At 42.0% G+C, this 21,136-nt stretch overlaps 1 protein-coding gene across 5 annotated transcripts in view; it reads left to right on the top strand.

Annotated features, from left to right (window-relative positions):
• Positions 1-11,814: 11,814 nt before the first annotated feature.
• The window catches only part of ttll4 (tubulin tyrosine ligase-like family, member 4), a 75,896-nt gene continuing 66,574 nt past the window's right edge, over positions 11,815-21,136 (top strand). For 4 of the 5 annotated variants that reach the window (XR_011356860.1, XM_069935924.1, XM_069935926.1 and 1 more), the window contains exon 1: positions 11,815-11,898. The gene's annotated coding sequence lies outside the window, so the exon portion shown is untranslated. The remainder of the gene's footprint in view (positions 11,899-21,136) is intronic. The other variant, XM_069935928.1, reaches the window with a different exon arrangement.

Below are 21,136 nucleotides of genomic sequence, written 5' to 3' on the forward strand. Positions count from 1 at the left end.
GGAGATTGAATTCTTTATTATTGATAGGACCAGATTTTTGTTTATTTATAAGTCAACATATTCAATTACGATCTAAGCAAAAATATTATGAATTAGCGGAAAGATCACATAAAGTTTTGGCTTGGCAATTAAAAGTGGAACAATCTTCTAGAACAATTAATACTATACAACAAGGTAACATTGAAGAAAAATATAAGCCATAAAGAATTAATGAGGTATTTAAGGAATTTTATGAGAAACTATATACATCTGATTCACTGCAGGATGAAGAAGCCATAGACAATTATTTGTCACAATTAACATTAGCATCTCTGACTCAAGAAAGTTTAGATCAATTAAAGATTCCTTTTACTGAGCAAGAGGCTTATGATGCACTTAATTGTTTAAATAATAAATCTCCTGGTGAAGATGGATTTCCAGTTGAATTTAATAAAGAGTTTAAAGATTTATTGATTCCATTATTTATGAAATTAATAGATCAGGCTTCTAAACTACATAATTTTTCAGAAACTTTATCTATGGCAATTATTATGGTTGTTCCTAAAAAAGATAGGTATCCTACTTCTTCTAGACCTATATCTTTGTTGAATGTAGATTATAAAATTGTAGCAAAAATATTGGTGAATAGGATTAATGAATATTTTCCTGATTTATTAAGTATGGATCAGATGGGTTTTCTTAAAAATAGGTAAACTTCTGAGAATATAGTAAGGTTGTTAAGTATAATTCATTTAGTTCAGAAAAAAAATTTGAGTTTCATTGTAGCTTTAGATGCTGAAAAGGCTTTTGATAGGTTAGATTGGGATTTTTTATTTAAGGTGTTAAGAAAATTTAGTCCTAAAGTTAAAGTGATTACTAATGGACAGATATCTCAACCTTTTAAATTAAGTAGATCTAGTAGGCAGGGGTGTCCTTCATCACCAGCTTTGTTTGCTTTAGCTATAGAACCACTTGCACAAAAAATTAGAGATGATAAACAATTGAAGGGATTTGAGATAAATTAGGTCCAAGATAAAATTAGTTCATTTGCTGGTGATGTATTAATTTATTTAACTCAACCACAAATATCATTACCAAGACTTAAAGGCATTTGTTAGATTGTGGGAAAATTTTGGAATACAAGTTAAATTGGGATAAAAGTGAAATAATGGAGCTTGTAGAAGGAGATTATTTACAATGTACACAAGAGATTCATTTTAAATGGACAGATAAGATTAAATATTTAGGTATATATATATTGATACTAATTTGAAACATTTATATAAATTAAATTATATTCCATTATTTAAAGAAATGGGTTACATTAATTGGGAGAGTTAATTGTATTGTAATGAATATTTTCCCATAACTTCAACATTTATTTCAAACTTTACCTATATCCATACCTCATAACTTTTTTCAGGATTTAAATAAACAAGTTAGGAAATTTCTTAGGAAATGGAATATGGTAAGAAAGTCATTAGAAAAATTAACATGAAAATATGAGCAGGGAGTATTACAACTTCCCAATTTTAAAAATTATTCTAGAGCAGCACAATTAAAATGTTTAGCCTTTGTTAGGTAAAATTAAACCATAATGGGTGGATATTGAACTAAATAAAATAGGAGAGAATAAATCAGATGAGTTTACTTATAAATGGGATTTTAAATCCAATGTAATAGATAAGGAAGCTCCGATATTAAAACATTTGTTGAATATTTGGAATAAAGTTAAATTACAAGTTGATGGATATATTCTTTCATTAAAAACACCAATAATTAATCCTTTGTTGTTTTTTTTTTCAAAAGATAACCCTTTTTAAAATATATGGTATAATAAGGGAATTTCTAATTTAGGAGATTGTTATCATAATAAAAGATTGATGTCTTTTGATCAATTAATGATTAGATATGGTACACCTTTTAACAAACTACTTTGTTATTTTCAATTGAAAGCTTTTTTGAGAGACAAATTGGGACTGGAAATGATTTTAAATGATCCTCAAATTTGGAACAAATTATAGTTGATGGGATGGTTAAATTTTTATTTCAATTGCATATATAGTACAAGAAGAAACACCTAAAATAGGTTTGTTTAATTCAAAGGAAAGATTTGGACACAATAATAGATCAACAAGTTTGGCAGAATTTATTATTTATACTATTAATGTACAATATAGATTAGTTCATTATAATTTTTTGCATCAATTATATATTACTCCACAGAAATTGAGTATATGGAAATCGGATTTATCGGATCAGCGTTTTAGATGTGGAATGGAAATTGGAACTTTTCTTCATTCTACGTGGTCTTGTTCAAAGGTTAATCCTTTTTGGGTTTCTATTAATAAATTTCTACAATGGATAACGGGAGTGAATTTTCCTTTAAATCCTGAATTGTTTTTGTTAGGAAATTTTGAAAGAGTTACTCCTAAATTATTGTTGCCAGATTCTCAATTAAAGTTTAAGTTGGTTTTAGTAATAGCAAAGAAATGTGTCACTGTAACATGGAAATCTGATGTTTCATTAACATTAGACAGATAGCATGGTGAAATTCAAAGTTGTATTCCATTTGAAAAAATTACATATAATTTAAGGGATAGATATTTTTTATTTTTGCAAATTTGCGATCCATATGCAAAAATAATGAAATTAAAATTATGAATGTATCATTTTTTTTCTTGATCAGTGAAGTTTCCTTAAAAAAGGGGGAACTCTCAGAGAGTGGTTACTGTGTGGAATAGGTTTCTGAGAAAGGTGGTGGAGGCAGGGTCAATGTTGTCATTTATGAAAGAGTTGGATAAGTATATGGATGGGAGGGAGATGGATGGATATGGGCAGATAAGTAGGATTAGGGGTGGGTACTTGGATCAATGTGGATTAGAAGGGCCAAATTGGCCTGTTTTCATGCAGTAATTATTATATGGTTATAAATATAACTATTTTATGATGTTTTTGAGGTCTTTGTGTGTCAATTGATGCAATCCAACTTCAATGAATATTTTATATATTAGTTTTGGGATGAGATTAATTTGGGGGGGGATGGTGGGTCACTAGGGTTTTTTTATAGTTTGTAGTTTGTTTTAGTTTTTAAATTTTAGTTTTTTTATAAATAGATTTTCAACATATACTTGTTATTTTTTAATTATGTAACTATGCTGTAATGTTCTTAATTTTTGACATTATATATGATGAATAAATAAAATATTCAAAAGAAGGATGACGAGCATCCTCTTAAGATAAATTGTTTCTAAAACCTTTTCATTATATGATGCAAATTTAATGCCACATTGCAACTGGTTTTACTAAATGGCATTGAGAATTCACGGACATAACCAAAACAAGGCTAGTAATAATCAGAGCAATCAGGATATAATGAGATGTTTATGAATACTGAAGTCTATACTGAAGTCTCTACCGGTGTGTCAGTGTTTCAGAGGGTGATGGATAAAATTGTTAGAATGCATGAGTTACAGGATATGTTCCCCTATCTGGATAACGTCACTATCTGTGGAAAGACCAAGACTGAACATGATAACAACCTAAAAAAAATTCTAGCAACAGCTAAAGAACTCAGCCTTACATTTAATGAGGGTAAATGTGTTTTCAATGCAACGGAACGACCCATTCTGGGCTACATTGTTCACGTGGGCAAGATTAATCCTGATCCTGAAAGAATGGCCCCCCTTAAGAAGTTGCCACCTCCAGACTCAGCAAAAGCCCTTAAGAGGTGCATGGGATTCTTTTCCTACTACTGCAAATGGGTACATGACTACGCTATGAAAGCACGCGGACACAAAATCCTTCCCTCTTTTTCCAGCAGCTCTGAAAGCTTTTGAGAGAATTAAAACTGATATTGCCAAAGCTGCACTCTCATCCATCGATGAGGATGTCCCCATTCCAAGAGGATGCCTCAGATTGTGCCTTAGAGGGAACCCTTAATCAAAAGGGCAGACCAGAGGCATTTTTCTCCTGCATGCTACGCGGACCTGAACTTACACATCCGGCCATTGAAAAAGAAGTGCAGACTATCATTGAAGCTGTTCGCTACTGGAGACACTTCCTAACTGGCAGAAAATTCACCCTGATCACCGATCAAAAATCTGTAGCCTACATGTTTAGTACTAAACACAAAAGTAAAATTAAAAATGATAAGATGGCACGCTGGTGAATAGGACTCTCAACTTACAATTATGAGATCCTTTACAGACCTGGCAAGTTAAATGATCTCTCTTGACACATTGTCACGATCTGCTGCCGGTGCTCAGCTTGAAGGACTAAAGGAGATCCATAGCAGGCTGTGCTACCCAGGGGTCACAAGATTCTTCCACTATTTAAGGACTAACAACCTTCCTTACTCTCTCAAAGAAGTCAGAAAACTGACTAAAAGCTGTCATGTTTGCATAGAATGCAAACTGCAGTATTTTAAAGCTCCGGGGCCACTCTCATCAAAGCAACCCGACCTTTTGAGGGTTTAGATTTTAAAGGGCCATTACCTTTAACAACAAAAATGTATTTTTCTTTACTGTAATCGATGAATATTCAAGGGTTCCCTTCGCGATACCCTGCCCTGACGTCTCAACGACGTATTTGTCATTAAGGCACTTGACAGAATTTTCAATATTTTTGGTTTTCCCAGTTACATTCATACAGAGGCTCAGCATTCATGAGCACAGAGCTGTGCCAAGCTCTGTTATGCAAGGGGATTGCCACCAGCTGCACCACGAGCTACAACCCCCAGGGCAGGTCGAAAAGGCTAACACCACAGTCTGGAAGACTGTTAACCTCTTGTTAAAGACACATGGCTACCCTGTTACTCGGTGGCAGGAGGTGTGGCCTGAGGCGCTACATTCTATTCGGTCCCTACTATGTACAGCAATAAATCAAACACCTCATGAACATATGTTTACTTTTCCTAGGAAATCAGGAACTGTGATGGACTGGCCAGCCTGTCTATCTGAGCCTGGAACTGTACTGCTGAAGAGACACGCTCGGACGCGCAAAACCGACTCTCTAGTCCAGCCATCTCAACTACTGCACAGTAATCCCAATTATGCCCACTTTAAATTCCCAGAAGGGAGCACAGACACTGTACCCCTAAGAGACCTAGCCCCGCTTGGTTCACCCCTTCCCCATGACCCTACTTGGAGTGATCCTGAGAGGTTGGACTCACCACCCTAGCCTGTGACCCCTAGTAAGCATTCAGATGGCCACGCTGAGGCCCCACTGCCTCACGCTGGTGATTTGGGGGCGGGTCCAGAAGTCCTGCCACCTCACGCTACAGACCAAGTATCTGTATCAACACCGCCAGTTCCCAAGGTTGCCACTCCTGCAAAACCACCACCTGTCCTGATAAGAAGGTCTACTTGCATTCGTAAACAACCCGAGAGACTTCAGTATTCATAAACATCTTGTTATATTCTGATCGCTCTGATTGTTACTAGCCTTGTGCTGGTTATGTAAGTGAATTCTCAATGCCATTTATTTTATTGTATTATGCTCACAGTAGATTTGCTTGCCTGCTTGAATTTCACTTTAGCAGCTGTCCTTTTAATTGTAACACTACTTCTGCCGGGGGGAGACTGTGGTGAATCTGTGCTGTCAGTCTCTCTGTGCTTAGCTTGCTTTACTGACATGGCAGAGGTCGACAGCATCGAGTCCACGCTGCTGAAGATCCAGCTGCGCTGGATGGGTCACGTCTCCAGAATGGAGGACCATCGCCTTCCCAAGATCGTGTTATATGGCGAGCTCTCCACTGGCCACCGTGATAGAGGTGCACCAAAGAAAAGGTACAAGGACTGCCTAAAGAAATCTCTTGGTGCCTGCCACATTGACCACCGCCAGTGGGCTGATAACGCCTCAAACCGTGCATCTTGGCGCCTCACAGTTTGGTGGGCAGCAACCTCCTTTGAAGAAGACCGCAGAGCCCACCTCACTGACAAAAGGCAAAGGAGGAAAAACCCAACACCCAACCCCAACCAACCAATTTTCCCCTGCAACCGCTGCAATCGTGTCTGCCTGTCCCGCATCGGACTTGTCAGCCACAAACGAGCCTGCAGCTGACGTGGACTTTTTACCCCCTCCATAAATCTTCGTCCGCGAAGCCAAGCCAAAGAAAAAAAAAAGAATTATCTCTAGCACTAAAGACACTCCCCTTGGGTATAACTGTGTATGCACTCATTGTCTTTCATGAAAGGTCAGACTCGGGGTCGGAGGAGACAGTGAGTCAGTGCCTGGTGTTGGGTGAGAGGAGGAGGAGCCGGGAGTTAATTGGGGTTAATTGGTAAGGGCTAATAAAAGGAGTAAAAAGGGAGGGAATGGCCAGCGAGGAGCGGCGCAGCGAGTGGCCCAGTGAAGGAGTGGGGTCTTAGGACTTTGGCTCGAGGGACTTCGGCGAGAAGGAGCTACTTGTGTGGGAAGGGTATTTATATTAAGAAAGGGGGAAATAGAGTCAGTTGGGGTAGTTAAGTGCTCCAATTGTGGGATGTGGGAAATCAGAGACAGCACAGCTGTTCCTCACGACTACACCTGCAAAAGGTGCATCCAATTGCACATAATGAGTGACCGTGTTAGGGAGCTTGAGCTGCAGTTGGATGAACTGAGGATCATAAGGGAAGCAGAGGCAGTGATAGAGAGGAGTTACAGGGAGACAGTCACCCCTAGAAGGCAGGAGTCAGGGAATTGGGTGACAGTGAGGAAAGGAGGGAGAGTGCCAGTGCAGAGTACCCCTGTGGAAGTGCCACTCAGCAATATGTATTCTGCATTGGATACTGCTGGGGGGAACAGCCTATCAGGGACGAGTCGTGGGGGTCAGGTCTCTGGCACAGGGGCTGCCCCTGAGGTTCAGAAGGGAAGGAGGGATAAGAACAGGATACTTGTAGTTGGGGACTCATTAGTCAGAGGGACAGATAGAAGGTTTGTGGGACGAGATCGGGGGATCCAGGTTGGTCCGTTGCCTCCCTGGTGCCAGGGTCAGGGATATCTCTGATCGAGTACATAGCTTTCTGCAAGGGGAAGGAGAACAGCCAGAAGTCGTGGTCCATGTGGGGACTAATGACTTAGCTAGAAGTGGGGATGAGGTCCTGAAACAGGATTATGTCGAATTAGGTAGGAAGTTAAAAAACAGGACCTCCAAGGTAGTAATCTCTGGATTGCTGCCCGTGCCACGCGTTAGTGAGAGTAGAAATAGGAGGATGTGGAGGATGAATGCGTGGCTAAAGAGATGGTGCAGGGGGCAAGGGATAAGATTTCTGGATCATTGGGATCTCTTCTGGGGAAGGTCGGACCTGTACAAAAGGGACGGACTCCACTTGAACTGGATGGGGACCAATGTGCTGGCAAGCAGATTTGCTAGAGCTGTGGGGGAAGGTATAAACTAGTTTGGCAGGAGGGTGGGGAACAGAGTATGAGAGCAGAGTCAAGAGAGCATAGCCAGCTAGATAAGAATAAAAACGATAACAAAGGTAGGATGGAGATTAGGGTAGAAGGTAGAAAAGAGAATGTATGTGAGGGTCATTCTTTGAATTGCATATATTTTAATGCAAGAAGCATAGTGAACAAGGTAGACGAGCTTAGAGCATGGACAGATACTTGGGGTCATGATATTATGGCAATTAGTGAGACCTGGCTACAAGAGGGGCAGGACTGGCAACTTAACGTTCCAGCATACATTTGTTTCAGATGTGATAGAACAGGTGGTAAAAAAGGGGGAGGAGTTGCTCTGCTTGTTAAAGAGGACATTACTGCCTAGAGGTGGCAAGATGGTCTGGAGGGATTGTCCAGTGAGGCTGTTTGGGTGGAATTGAGGGGTGAAGGAGACATGAGGGTGCTAATAGGGGTGTATTACAGACCACCAAATGGGTCAAGAAAACTAGAGGAACAAATGTGTAGAGAGATAACGTATATGTGTGAGAATCATAAGGTAGTGATCATGGGAGATTTTAACTTCCCTCACATTGATTGGGATACCCATACAGTTAGAGGGCTGGATGGGCTAGAGTTCATTAAATGTGTTCAAGATTGTTTTCTGAATCAATTAGTAGAAGAACCAACTTGGGACAGTGTAATACTGGATCTCCTGTTAGGGAATGAGCTAGGTCAGGTATCAGACATTAATGTTGGAGATCCAATTGGGTCTAGTGATCATAATTCTGTTAGTTTTAAGGTAGTTTTAGGGAGGAGTAAGGAGGGGCCTAAAGTTGAGGTTCTGGATTAGAAAAGAGCAAATTTTGTAGGAATAAGAAGGGATTTGGGGAGTATTGAGTGGGACAGGATATTTTCAGGTGAGGGTGTAAATGAGAAATGGAGGATATTCAAAAAAGAAATTTTGAGGGTACAGAGTAGTTATGTCCCAGTGAGGATCAAAGGAAAGGCTGGAAGTCATAGGGAGGCTTGGTTTTCGAGGAATATTGGAAATTTGGTTAGGAGAAAAAGGGAGGTGTACAAGAGGTATAAAGAATAGGGAGCTGAGAAGTTGAAGGAGGACTACAAGGAGTGTAGAAGGAATCTTAAGAAAGAAATTAGAAAGGCCACAAAAAAGGCATGAAGAGGCTTTGGCTGACAGAGTAAAAATAAATCCAAAGGGTTTCTATATGTACATTAAAAGTAAAAGATTAGTGAGGGATAAAATTGGACCCCTTGTAGATAGTGAGGGTAGGCTGAGTGAGAAGTCTGAGGAAATGGGGGAAATTTTGAATGATTTCTTTGCCTCGGTATTCACTAGGGAAAAAAATATTGAACCAGTTGAGATAAAGAAAAATAGTGGGGAGGTAATGAAGCATATAAGGATAACCGAGAAGGTAGTGATGGCTGTGTTGAGAAAGATAAAGGTGGATAAATCTCCGGGACCGGACAATATTCCCAAGGACACTCAGGGAGGCTTGTGGACAGATAGTGGGGCCATTAACAGAGATATTTAGGATGTCATTGGCCACGGGGGTAGTGCCAAAGGATTGGAGGGTGGCGCATGTGGTTCCGCTGTTTAAGAAAGGGCCTAAATGTAAACCTAGGAATTTTAGGCCTGTGAGTCTGACGTCTGTGGTGGGCAAGTTGATGGAAAGTGTTCTGAGGGATGGTATTTACAATTATTTGGAGGTACAGGGATTGCTCGGGAGTAATCAGCATGGTTTTGTCAGGGGTAGATCATGCTTGACAAATCTGATTGAGTTTTTCAAGGGGGTTACAAAAAAGGTTGATGAACGGAAAGCTGTGGATGTTGTCTATTTAGACTTTAGTGAAGCTTTTGACAAAGTTCCCCACATGGGTTAGGAAAAAAGGTGGAGATATTGGGTATAAATGAGGAGGTAGTGAAATGGATTCAGCAATGGTTGGATGGGAGGTGTCAGAGAGTAATGGTAGAAAATTGTTTGTCCAATTGGAGGCCGGTGACTAGTGGAGTTCCTCAGGGATCGGTCCTGGGTCCACTATTGTTTGTTATATATATTAACGATCTGGAAGTAGGGGTGGAGAATTGGATAAGCAAGTTTGCGGATGATACAAAGATTGGTGGTGTTGTGGACAGTGAGGAAGATTACCGTATATTAAAAGATGATTTAGGAAGGCTGGAGGTGTGGGCTGAGAAATGGCTGATGGAATTTAATACAGATAAGTGTGAGGTGCTACATTTTGGAAAGGCAAATCTAAATAGGTCATATGCATTAAATGGTAGGCTATTAAGATGTGCAGAGCAACAAAGGGATTTAGGAGTGATGGTAAATAGTTCCCTCAAGGCTGATACTCAGGTAGATGGTGTGGTGAAAAAGGCATTTGGAATGTTGGCCTTCATAAATCGGAGTATTGAATTCAAGAGTAGGGAGGTTATGATGAAATTGTACAAGGCATTGGTGAGGCCAAATTTGGAGTACTGTGTACAGTTTTGGTCACCAAATTATAGGAAAGATATAAACAAAATAGAAAGCGTGCAGAGAAGGTTCACGAGAATGTTGACAGGATTTCAAGGTTTGAGTTACAGGGAAAGGTTATGCAGACTGGGGCTTTTTTCTCTGGAGCGTAGAAGATTGAGGGGGGACTTGATAGAGGTGTTTAAGATTTTAAAAGGGACAGACAGAGTAAACGTGGATAGGCCTTTTCAATTAAGAGTGGGGGAGATTCAAACTAGAGGGCATGGTTTAAGATTGAAGGGGGAAAATTATAAGGGGAACATGAGGGGAAATTTCTTTACACAGAGGGTGGTGGGGATGTGGAATGAGCTTCCGGCAGACGTGGTCGAGGCGGGATCATTGGTTATATTTAAGGAAAGACTGGATAGTTACATGGAGAGGAGAGGACTGGAGGGGTATGGACCGGGTGCTGGTCAGTGGGACTAGGAGGGTGGGGATTTGTTACAGCATGGACTAGTAGGGCCGAACTGGCCTGTTCTGTGCTGTAAGTGGTTATATGGTTATATTATTGTACCACTAGTTTTTGGTAATAAAAGTCATGATTACTGGTTAACGACACAGCCTTTGTCTTCTTCATTAACTGCCACTTCACTGGTACAGTGTCCGTGCTCCCTTCTGGGAATTTAACATGGGCATAATTGGGATTATTTGACGTTGAAGTACTCGAGATGGCAGAGGTCGACAGCATCGAGTCCACGCTGCTGAAGATCCAGCTGCGCTGGATGGGTCACGTCTCCAGAATGGAGGACCATCGCCTTCCCAAGATCGTGTTATATGGCGAGCTCTCACTGGCCACCGTGACAGAGGTGCACCAAAGAAAAGGTACAAGGACTGCCTAAAGAAATCTCTTGGTGCCTGCCACATTGACCACCGCCAGTGGGCTGATATCGCCTCAAACCGTGCATCTTGGCGCCTCACAGTTTGGTGGGCAGCAACCTACTTTGAAGAAGACCGCAGAGCCTACCTCACTGACAAAAGGCAAAGGAGGAAAAACCCAACACCCATCCCCAACCAACCAATTTTCCCCTGCAACCGCTGCAACCGTGTCTGCCTGTCCCGCATCGGACTTGTCAGCCACAAACGAGTCTGCAGCTGACGTGGACTTTTTACCCCCTCCATAAATCTTCGTCTGCGAAGCCAAGCCAAAGAGAAAAAAGAATTGGGATTAGTGTGAAGTAGTTGAAATGGCTGGACTAGAGGGTCAGTTTTGCATGTCCGAGCGTGCCTCTTCAGCAGTACGGTTCCAGTACGGTTTTATTCTCTGCATCCCTTCTCCACCCTGCCACATGCTCTCTATCCTAGTTCTAATGTTACAAATTTTTCTCTCCACACATGCTATGTGTATGTGACCTGCTGGGTTTTTAGAACCATAAAGCACAACAGCACAGAAAACAGGCCATTTGGCCTTTCTAGCCTGTGCTGATCATCATCTCCCTAAACCACTGACGGATGGAGGGTGGGGAGATGAGACAGGGAGGGTGGGGAGGTGGATGGGGAGATGGGAAGGGAGAGGGAGAAAAGGAGGGAGGATGAGGATGGTGGGGAGGGATGAGAATAAAGGGAGGGGATGGGGAGGGAGGGATGGAGGGTTTGGGGATGGTGGGGAGATGGGGAGGGGGTCAGAGGGAGAGAAGTATGGGGAGAAGGTGGGTGGGATGTGGATGGTGGGGAGATGGGGGGACAGTGGAAGAGAGTGAGGGAGGGTTGGAGAAGGGGACAGAGGGAGAGAGGGATGGGGAGAATGGGAAAGGGAGGGAGAGAGAGAGAAAGGGATGGGGAAGGAGAGATGCGGGAAGGGGGGGGTGTAGAAGGAGCAACTCGTGCCTGCGCATCACGCGGACGTGCGCGCCCTCGCGTCACTGACGGCGCGGCTGCGCGGTTGCTAGGCGGGGCGATGTTTGGCAGTGGGGCGGGAGCGGACGACCCCCCGGGGCGGGGCGGGGCGGGGCGGGGAGGAGCCCGGGCTGTGCCGGCGGCTGCTGCGGTCGGATGGACGTCGCCCGCCGGCTGGAGGGAGCGGGTGAGCCGGGGGGAGTGGGGGGATTGTCGGGGGGGGGAGGATTGTCGGGGGGGGGGGATTGTCGGGGGGGGGAGTCGGACCAATGGGGGTGGGGGGTTCGGGGGCGCGCACGCGATGGCCAACGGGGGGATGGTGGGGGGGGAAGGGGGGGGATGATGGGGGGGGGGAAAGGGGGGGGATGGTGGGGGGGGAAGGGGGGGATGGTGGGGGGGGGACAGGGGGTGTTGGTGGGGGGGAAGGGGGGGATGGTGAGGGGGGGAAGGGGGGATGGGGGGGGAAGAGGGGGATGGTGGGGGGGGAAGGGGGGGATGGTGGGGGGGGACAGGGGGGGTTGGTGGGGGTGATGGTGAGGGGGGGGTGATGGTGAGGGGGGGGTGATGGTGAGGGGGGGGTGATGGTGAGGGGGGGGTGATGGTGAGGGGGGGGTGATGGTGAGGGGGGGGGGGGTGGAGGCGTATCCCCTGGGAGTGTGCCTGTAGTGTGTTGTGTGCTGCCAGTCAGGCTGCTCATACCAGGATCACCTTCAGGAGTGTGGGTGCTGAGGGCAGAGCATGGGAGCCACCAGCACTGTGTGGGGCACTTGTCTCTCCAACTGTTTATCAAGGCTTGAATCACTGCTTCTGGATGACAGATATTCCATGGTGGGAGAGTCTGGGACATGAGGGCACAACTTCAGGACTGAAGGGGGCCCATTTCATAGGCTGTTCATCTCATGACATAAACCTACTCAACCCTCTACTTTCCTTGTATCAAATGCCTGTCTAACGTCCTTTTCATGTTGGCTATCCGGTAAATTGGCAATTCAAAATAGCGTTTTATGCCATTCATGCTGGACCATTTAACTGGTTCTCTGCTTCTGTCACACTCACCACCCAGCATCCTAGAGCAAAGGGGGCACCTATCCTCCAGCGGTGACGTCCTGTTCACACTGGGCTAACTGGTTTGCTAATTCAATGATACACCCTTCCTAGGTAGTTCATCCCTGGGCGATCTGATGCCTGCGTACCAGATCGCGAACGTTCACAGTGGCACGGTAACCGATAGATTGGCAATTAATTACTGGGTGAAAGTGCCAGTGTGAATGGGGCTTTCGAGTCCTGTCCCCATTGCACTTGCCTCCACCACCAATCTTGGCATTCCAGGCACCCACCATTCTCTGTATCTCTGACATTTCCCCAAAACGTTCTTCCCCTCACCTTGTACAGAAGGGTGGTAAATCTGTGGAATTTGTTGCCAACATTGGTTATGGAGGTCAGGTTATTGGCCAAGTATTTAAGGCAATGATTGATAGGTTCTTGATTGGCCAAGGCATGAAAGGTTACGGGGAGAAGGCCAGACAGTGGGGCTGAGTGGGAGAATGGATTAGCTCGTGGAATGGCAGGACAGACGCAATGGGCTGAATAGCCTATTTCTGCTTGTTGTATAGGTCCTATTGAGAGAAAGCAGAAACCTCTGCAAACTCTTGGCAAGGAGATGGTCAATTAAACAGAATTTGAAAGTCAACCTAATAAGTATTGGAGGGAGCAATGGTTTATCCCCCAAGGAATAGAAACAGAATAGTTAATCCAATGAAGAAAAAATGAAAGAACCTGCAGATGTTGAGCAAGCTATGAGAAGCTGAAGGCTGAGACATTGTTGAGAGCTGCAGTGACTTGTAGCCAGTCTTACCTAATTCTAATTTATCAAAGCAACCCCAAAATAGATTGAAGTATAAAAGGAATAGTCTGTCTGCAATGGAAATAGGTGGGATACCCCTGCCATTTGCACCAACCTGGTCCCTTTTCCCTTTCATCATTTGTTTTAGAAATATAGTTTGTTACCATGAAAAAAAAATACAAGGTTTGATTGATATTGGTTCAACTTATGAGAGTTGATTAAATGATGTGGTTTTGCTATCAAGTTAGGTTTATTGTTATCAGGTTGTACTTTCTACAATCTGATAACAATAGTGTTCTCTGGTCCTTGGTGCAAAACATGCAGATGCACAACCTGACAACACACATACAGGGATATAATACATATGCAGAACAAGTATTCATACATATAAATAAAATTTGTTTCATGAATATGAGAGTTTCAGATGGTTGGGGAGAGCAGTTTTCTTTGGTCATTTACTGTCCGTAGGAAGAAGCTGTTCCTCAGCCTGGTGGTGCTAGCTAGCTCTGCTTTCTTTCCCGAATGGATCAGCTGAAAGATGCTGTGTAAATATGAATTGGGGGGATTATAACTTCCAAATTTCTACAATTATTATAGAGCAGCTCAAATGCAATTTATTGCGTCTCTTTTTGAAAGAGAGACTATACTGGCGTGGGTTAATATAGAACTGGGGAAGATTGGAGATAAATTAGCTGCAGCTTTAATCTGCAAATGGAACTCAAAATTGATGACAGGAATTAGAGACTCACCTCTACTGAAGCATTTAATAGATATCTGGGGGAAGATGAACAGGGAAATTGGAACTAAAGGAGGTACATCACCTTGTTCCCCTTTGTTTCAGAACAGTTTGATACCTTTTCCGCAAGATAGCAAATTATTGAAATTGTGGAGTGATAAAGGAATTAGGCTTATTGAAGACAATTAATGTCCTTTACTGAAATGAGGAACAAGTACAGAAAAACTAGAAACATGGGTTTTTGCTATTTTCAAATAAAAAGATTTTTAAGAGAGGTTAGGATCAGAGAGATTGTTACCCCCATGCAATGAAGTGGTAAACTCTAATTAGATGGGGGACAGTATGGAAATTTACCCGTGCAATGTACCTTCTACTACAAAGAGCAGTTTGTAAATCTGGACTTCATAAATCAAAACAGAAATGGGAACAGGATTTGAGTATTACGATAGATGAATAAACATGGATGGATCTGTGCAGAGACTGTATGTCCAATACAATTAATATGCAATATGGATTGGTACAGTATAGCTTTCTTTCTTCTTTGGCTTGGCTTCGCGGACGAAGATTTATGGAGGGGGTAAAAGTCCACGTCAGCTGCAGGCTCGTTTGTGGCTGACAAGTCCGATGCGGGACATTGATTATATATCACACTGTATAAGTTGCATAAAATAAAATTGGATTTATCCAATAAGTGTTTTACGTGTGGTATAGAAAATGTTACTTTTTTGCACTCTACATGGATGTGTCCAAAAGTGAGATCTTTTTGGGTGAAAGCTGGGAAATTATTAGAACAAATTACTGGTATTTCATACCAACAAACGTGGAGGAGACAAACCCTAAACCTTCACTAAATCAAAGGAAGTTTGTGAAAATAGTATTGGCAGTGGCAAGAAAGTGTATTGCATTTACTTGGAAGTCAGACTCGTGTCTGGATGTTGAGAGATTACATGCAGGAATTCAAAAGTCTATCCTGTTAGGGAAAAAAATACTTATAATTTGAGGAATAAAAGTATAATATATTTACAAATATGGAGCCCATATAGACAAAAGATAGGTGGTGTGGTTTAATTTTATCTCTTCCGATCGCTGATACCTGTGATCTCACCCGTTAGTGCAAATCCTTGTCTGTCGGTTAAAGTCCTTGGTGCACCTTGGCCTATCCTAATGTAATCCAGTAGCTTTTCTAGTATCTTTCTTCCTTCTTTAATATGTTACTATATAATTTGAAAATGTATAAGTAATGATTGATTTTGTTTTGGGGATTGGTATTAGGGAGGGTTATAGTTTTGAGGGGAGGGAGTATATTTCCTTTTTTGTCATCAGTCTAATCTATACTAATATGGTGGATGTATACAAATAATTATATACTACATGTATGAAAATTCTAAAATAAAGTATTAAAGAAAGTAATGCTGTGTGGAGGGTGGAAGAGGTCCTCAATGACTCGGCATGCCCTCTTCAGAGCTTCCATAAACAGCAACTTCAAAAGCCTGAAGATCGGTCAGATTAGGTCATTGCATAGTGCAGGAAGACTCGTGATTATTCTTGAAGGCAGAGCAAAATGTTCAACCAACAGGTTATCTAATATATGTTTACAGTGTAGTTCGTGGAGCTAGAGGATGTATACATAACACTGGAACAAAAAAAAACTGCTGGAGGAACTCAGCTGGTCAGGCAACATCTATTGAGGAAAATAGGAGGGAAATTAAATTTCAGGTTAAAACCTTGCTTCAGGACTGAGAAGGGAGAGATAAGATGGAGAGGGGTCAGTAGATGATTGAGAAGTGATCGAGTTAGATGGAGCCAGGTGGAGAAGTGGAAAGTGTGGAATTGGGAGATGGAGGCTAGAGACTGATGCATCAAATAACTTCAGTATTTGATAATATATGCAAGAGGTTATCAGGTCCTTGCTAATTCGTAGTAGAGTGGAGTCGTTCTCTCTTGTTATTTCTCTGTAAATGATTCTTTCTTACCTCTCAACTCTGAGGGTTCACTTGCCACATATCTATCAAAGAGGCTAATTTACTTTAGTTCTCCCATCTTATTATATTGTGTTGCCAAGATATGACAGGCATTATAGTCAGTCTTCTGTAGGTCGCAGGCTATCTGCCTGGGAGACTTCCCCAAATGGTAATGACCAGTTCACCCATTTTGATGAAATTAGTTGAGAATGTCCAAGGGTCAACATAGGTTGAATTCAATGCATCTGAATTGTTTATTATCATGTGTACCAAGCGACAAAAAAAAACTTGTTTTGTGTGGTATCCAGACAAGTCAACTCAAAGTGTAATACTACAGGTCATGTATTAATAAAACAAAAGTGTTTTATGCTTTGTGTTTTCAGTAAGTCTGAAAGTGCAGGTTATTGTGTTACTTGGAAAAAGTGCAGCATATTGAGAAAAGTACAGTTAAACAGTGCACAAACATCATCTTTTACTAATGGAGTCTGGTCACAGCAGGAAAGAAAGTGTCCTAGAATCTGGAGGTTTGTGTTTTCAAGGTATCTTCTGGCTGATGGAGGGGGTGGGAAACAAGTGTAATCAGGGTAGGATAGCTCCTTTAATATTAATTTTTAAATTTAATTTAGACATCCAGCATGGTTACAGGCCCTTTTGGTCCACGAGCCCATGCCGCCCAATTACATCCAATTAACCTACAACCCCCGTACGTTTTGGATGGTGGGAGGAAATCAGAGGGCTCGGTGGAAACCCTTGCAGACATGGCAGGAAAATACAAACTCCTTACAGGCAGCGCCAGATTTGAACTCTGGTCACTGGTGTTGTAACAAAGTTATGTTAACCGCTATGCTAAATATTGGGAGTTTTTCCAAGGCCTGTCCCGCATCGGACTGGTCAGCCACAAACGAGCCTGCAGCTGACGTGAACTTTTTTACCCCCTCCATAAATCTTCGTCCGCGAAGCCAAGCCAAAGAAGAGACAGGAGGAAAAGATGTAAATGAAGGAGAGAAGGTTGGATTACATGATGGCCTGAACATCTCTGAAGAAAAAAAATAATGCGACCTTCATACTTGTACCTGAATATGGATGCCAACCTTTGACTTTAACAACTTCTCTGAGGGATTTTACACTGTTTGACTTGCTGAGTTTCTCCAGCATTGTGTTTTAACTTCTACCACGGTCGTGTCTTACTTGCAACTTTGAGGTGAGAATTTAGTAAAGGCTGACATTGGTGAACTTGAATCTTCAATTTCGGACTGACTAACTGCTGCTTAGAAACTGATATCCAAAATTATGCATAAAACTGGTTGGTAGAGGGTGAAAAATCTTTGCAGTGCAATATTCATGTGTATTGGTGGCAGAAAATGGCATCTTTTAAAATGTGGTCACAGATGCTGGTTTCAATTTGATTTGCTGTGTCAATGTTCCAAACGACATTAAAATGTTCATGATTTGAATTGAAGTCTTTGTTAATCAGCAATAGTTTGTTGTGGATACATTGGATAAATAATCAGATGTAGTACAAAGAACTGATGCACTGTTCATGAAACTCCATTGATTAAAAAAAAACTTTTGTAAAGATTGTTTCCCGGACATTTTTTTGAATAGAATTGTCAACTGTTAACCTTGTGACTTAGCAATGAGACCCTGGCTGAAAATTGTCCACGTAAAGTTGATTCCTTTGATTAACTGCTTGCCCATGGTAATTCTCTGATTTTAATAAATTGTGTACGTTGACTTTAGGACTTGTTCGGTAAGGCAGTTCTGAATCTTTTGTGGTTATTTAGTTCTTGCGATATTCTGGAACTAGGATTCATTTTTTTGTTTCTGAAATTAAAATGGATTGAACTCGAGCTCTACTTCGGAATTTAAAAGTTAAAGCTGCGGGAGATTTTGGATTTTGTTGTAGTCACAAAGTCTAGCAATAGACCCTTTCTGCCCATTTACACTCATCCCATTTGTCCACATGAAGTCCATTTGGGCAATGAAAGGTTTGTACAGTTCATTGCCTGACCTGATTAAAATATCCAACGTTTTCTGATATTTTATAAAAAAAGAGTATCTTCTTGAGATTTATGTTGAAGAAAAACTTGAACTTAGTATTAATGAACTCCTTTACAGAGAGACAACTGAGGAAGACGGTTCACTTTTAATCTATGTTTAAGCAGACAGATAACAAGAATTTTTACAAGACAAAGGGGGCTTATCCCATCCCTTTTCAATTATTAGCTTTTCTGCTTCTGCATCCTTTGTCTGCTGTAAATTATTCTCTTACATATTAAAAAATATTGATAGAGGTTGTTCTGTGGCGTGGGGTGGCACGGTAGCATAGTGGCTAGTGCGATGCTTATTACAGGATCAGCGACCTGGGTTCAAATCAGCTGTGTATATTCTCCCTGTGTCTGCAAGGGTTTCCTCTAGGTGCTCTGCTTTCCCTCCCACCTTTCAAAAATGTATGCGCATTGTAGGTTAATTGGTGTATCTGGAGGGCAGAGGCTTATGGGCTGGATGGACCTGTGACCATTCTGTATGTCTAAATAAATTTTAAAAGTTGAGTATCTAGGATTGTTCAAGTTGAACATGTCACTGGATTTCAAAAGGATGAGAAGTTCTAGAGCTAAAGCGTCACAATTTGAGATGTTTTGGTAAAATTGGACACTGTGAGGATGTTTGTCCTGGTGGAGAATGCCCAACGAGAGGACAAAGTTTCAGAATTGATTCAGTAATTGATTTAGATGAGATGGGGAAGATGACCTGAGGTGGTGAATCATTATACCTCTCTCTAAGGGTGAAAGATTCTCGGAGTTAAAGTCTGCTGACATTGGGGGTCAACTGCAATGTGCTGGAGAAACTCATCGGATCATGCAGTTTCCATAGGATGTTCAGGGTCACCAAGATTTCAGCCTTTTGTCAAGGTCTGAGCAAAAAAAATATAGGAGAGCAGGGAGGAAGGGGAGGAGCACAGGCTGAATACAGTCAAGTTTATTGTCATCTGATTGTACAAGTAGAACCCAACGGAACAGTGTTCTCTGGTCCTCAGTGCGAAACACGCAGACATAACCATACAAACAATGCATATGTAGGACAAGTATTTCATCTGTATAAATAAATAATGTTTCATGAATATGAGAGTCTCAGAGAGAGAGTGTGAGCAGTTCCTTTGGTTGTTTATCATTCTCACTGCCTGTGGGAAGAAGCTGTTACTCAGCCTGGTGGCGCTGGCTCGGAAACTCCTTTATCTACTAGGAGGATGCACAGGTGGGAGAGTGGAAAGAGAAAAATGGGGAGGATGGGGTAGCTATGATAGGAGAGGGAGGGGTGGGGACGTGGAGGAAAGGAAGCAGAGGGACAGGAAAAGGGAGAGACTGGGTTGAGGGAGGCTTTAATGGAAATTGGAGAGGCCCCTGTTAATGCTGTCTGGTTGGAGAGTGCCCAGAGGGAATACAAGGTGTTGTCCCTCCAAATTGCACGTAGCCTCAGTTTGGCAGTGTGCAAGGCTACGAATAGACATATTGCTGTGGAATTGAAATGGTTAGGCACTGGGAGGTCATTGCTGTTGCAGCAGACAGAGCAGAGGTTCTCAATGAAATTATCTCCTAGTCTGTGCCCTGTCTCACCGATGGAGAGGAGGCCACGTCGGGAGCTCTGGATATAGTAACTGACCCCTGCAGATTCACAAGCTTTGCTTGATTTGGAAGGACTATTAGGAGCCCTGAAAGGTGGTGAGGGTGGAGGTGTAGCATTTCTTTCAGACACAGTGATAGGTACTGAGGGGACGATTAGATTCTCAGTCTCTTGGTGAATTGACGGTTGGAGCAATCAAGCAGGAAACTGGATCTGAGGTAAAGATCAGATTAACTATAATACTGTTGAATTGCTGAGCTGGCTTAAGAACCCATTTAGTCTACTTGAATTTCATATTTTCTTTTTATTTTTTTTTGGTGCTGGAGATCTTGTACCTAAACTACAACACAGCAAAAATGACACGTTCTGCAATGTCGACCCTTCAGTGAGCAAAGCAGATTGGCATCTGGGGATCTGGCCACCCCTGAGCTGTGCCTGGGTCTCTGGCTAGGGCTCAATTCTAAAGTCATTCTCATTCAAGATGAGCTAAGATTAGACATGAGAAAATTGGACTCAAAAGACTTGGAGAAGTTTGTATCACAAAATTATTCTGAAGCCATGTCTGACAATATTTGATGAATAAATTGTATAAGGTTTTGTTTTAAAAAAAATGCTGTGTAATATACCCTATCTTGTTATTTTATATCAGGGCAAGTTAATTTTATCAGCTTAAACTTCTCAAGTTACTTTCCTAGCACTTTCCTAGAACTGGCCTTGGGTGGCAATCTTTCCAGAATAGATATGTTTAAGACTACATGCTTCGTGATTCGAATATAAACATCCAGTAGCTGTGTGAAATAAACTACAGTATTTTTCATTTTTGACCCAGCAAATGCTGTGGTAGTTGTGCCAGAGTAAATTATTAACAGTAATGTTCATTAACATGAGGACTCATTTGTTAATCTGGAGAGTTCAGCGTTGTGTATGAACATTAGATAAAACAGCTTTAATCTTTGGCATGAGGCTATCAGCTGTCTTTACAGAGTATATTTGTGCACAGTGTAGACAGCTCAATTCATGACCACAATCCCCACAAGTGAAAATTATATGAATAAATGACTGTTCAAATATGTTTCTTGCCAAAAATAATTTCTGTGGCATATGGGAGAAAATAAATGTTTGTTGCAATTCTAGGAAGAGTTTATTTGCAATTCTTCTTCTTTTGGGCTCCGTCGGTGGTAGTTGCTGTGGAATGGCTTCTCCAGGGCGCAAGCCAGGATTGAGTTGATACGGAGATCTGTGTTACCCATGCAGTAGGAACCCC

Source organism: Narcine bancroftii, chromosome 4 (assembly GCF_036971445.1).
Source record: "Narcine bancroftii isolate sNarBan1 chromosome 4, sNarBan1.hap1, whole genome shotgun sequence".
Lineage (NCBI taxonomy): Eukaryota > Metazoa > Chordata > Chondrichthyes > Torpediniformes > Narcinidae > Narcine > Narcine bancroftii.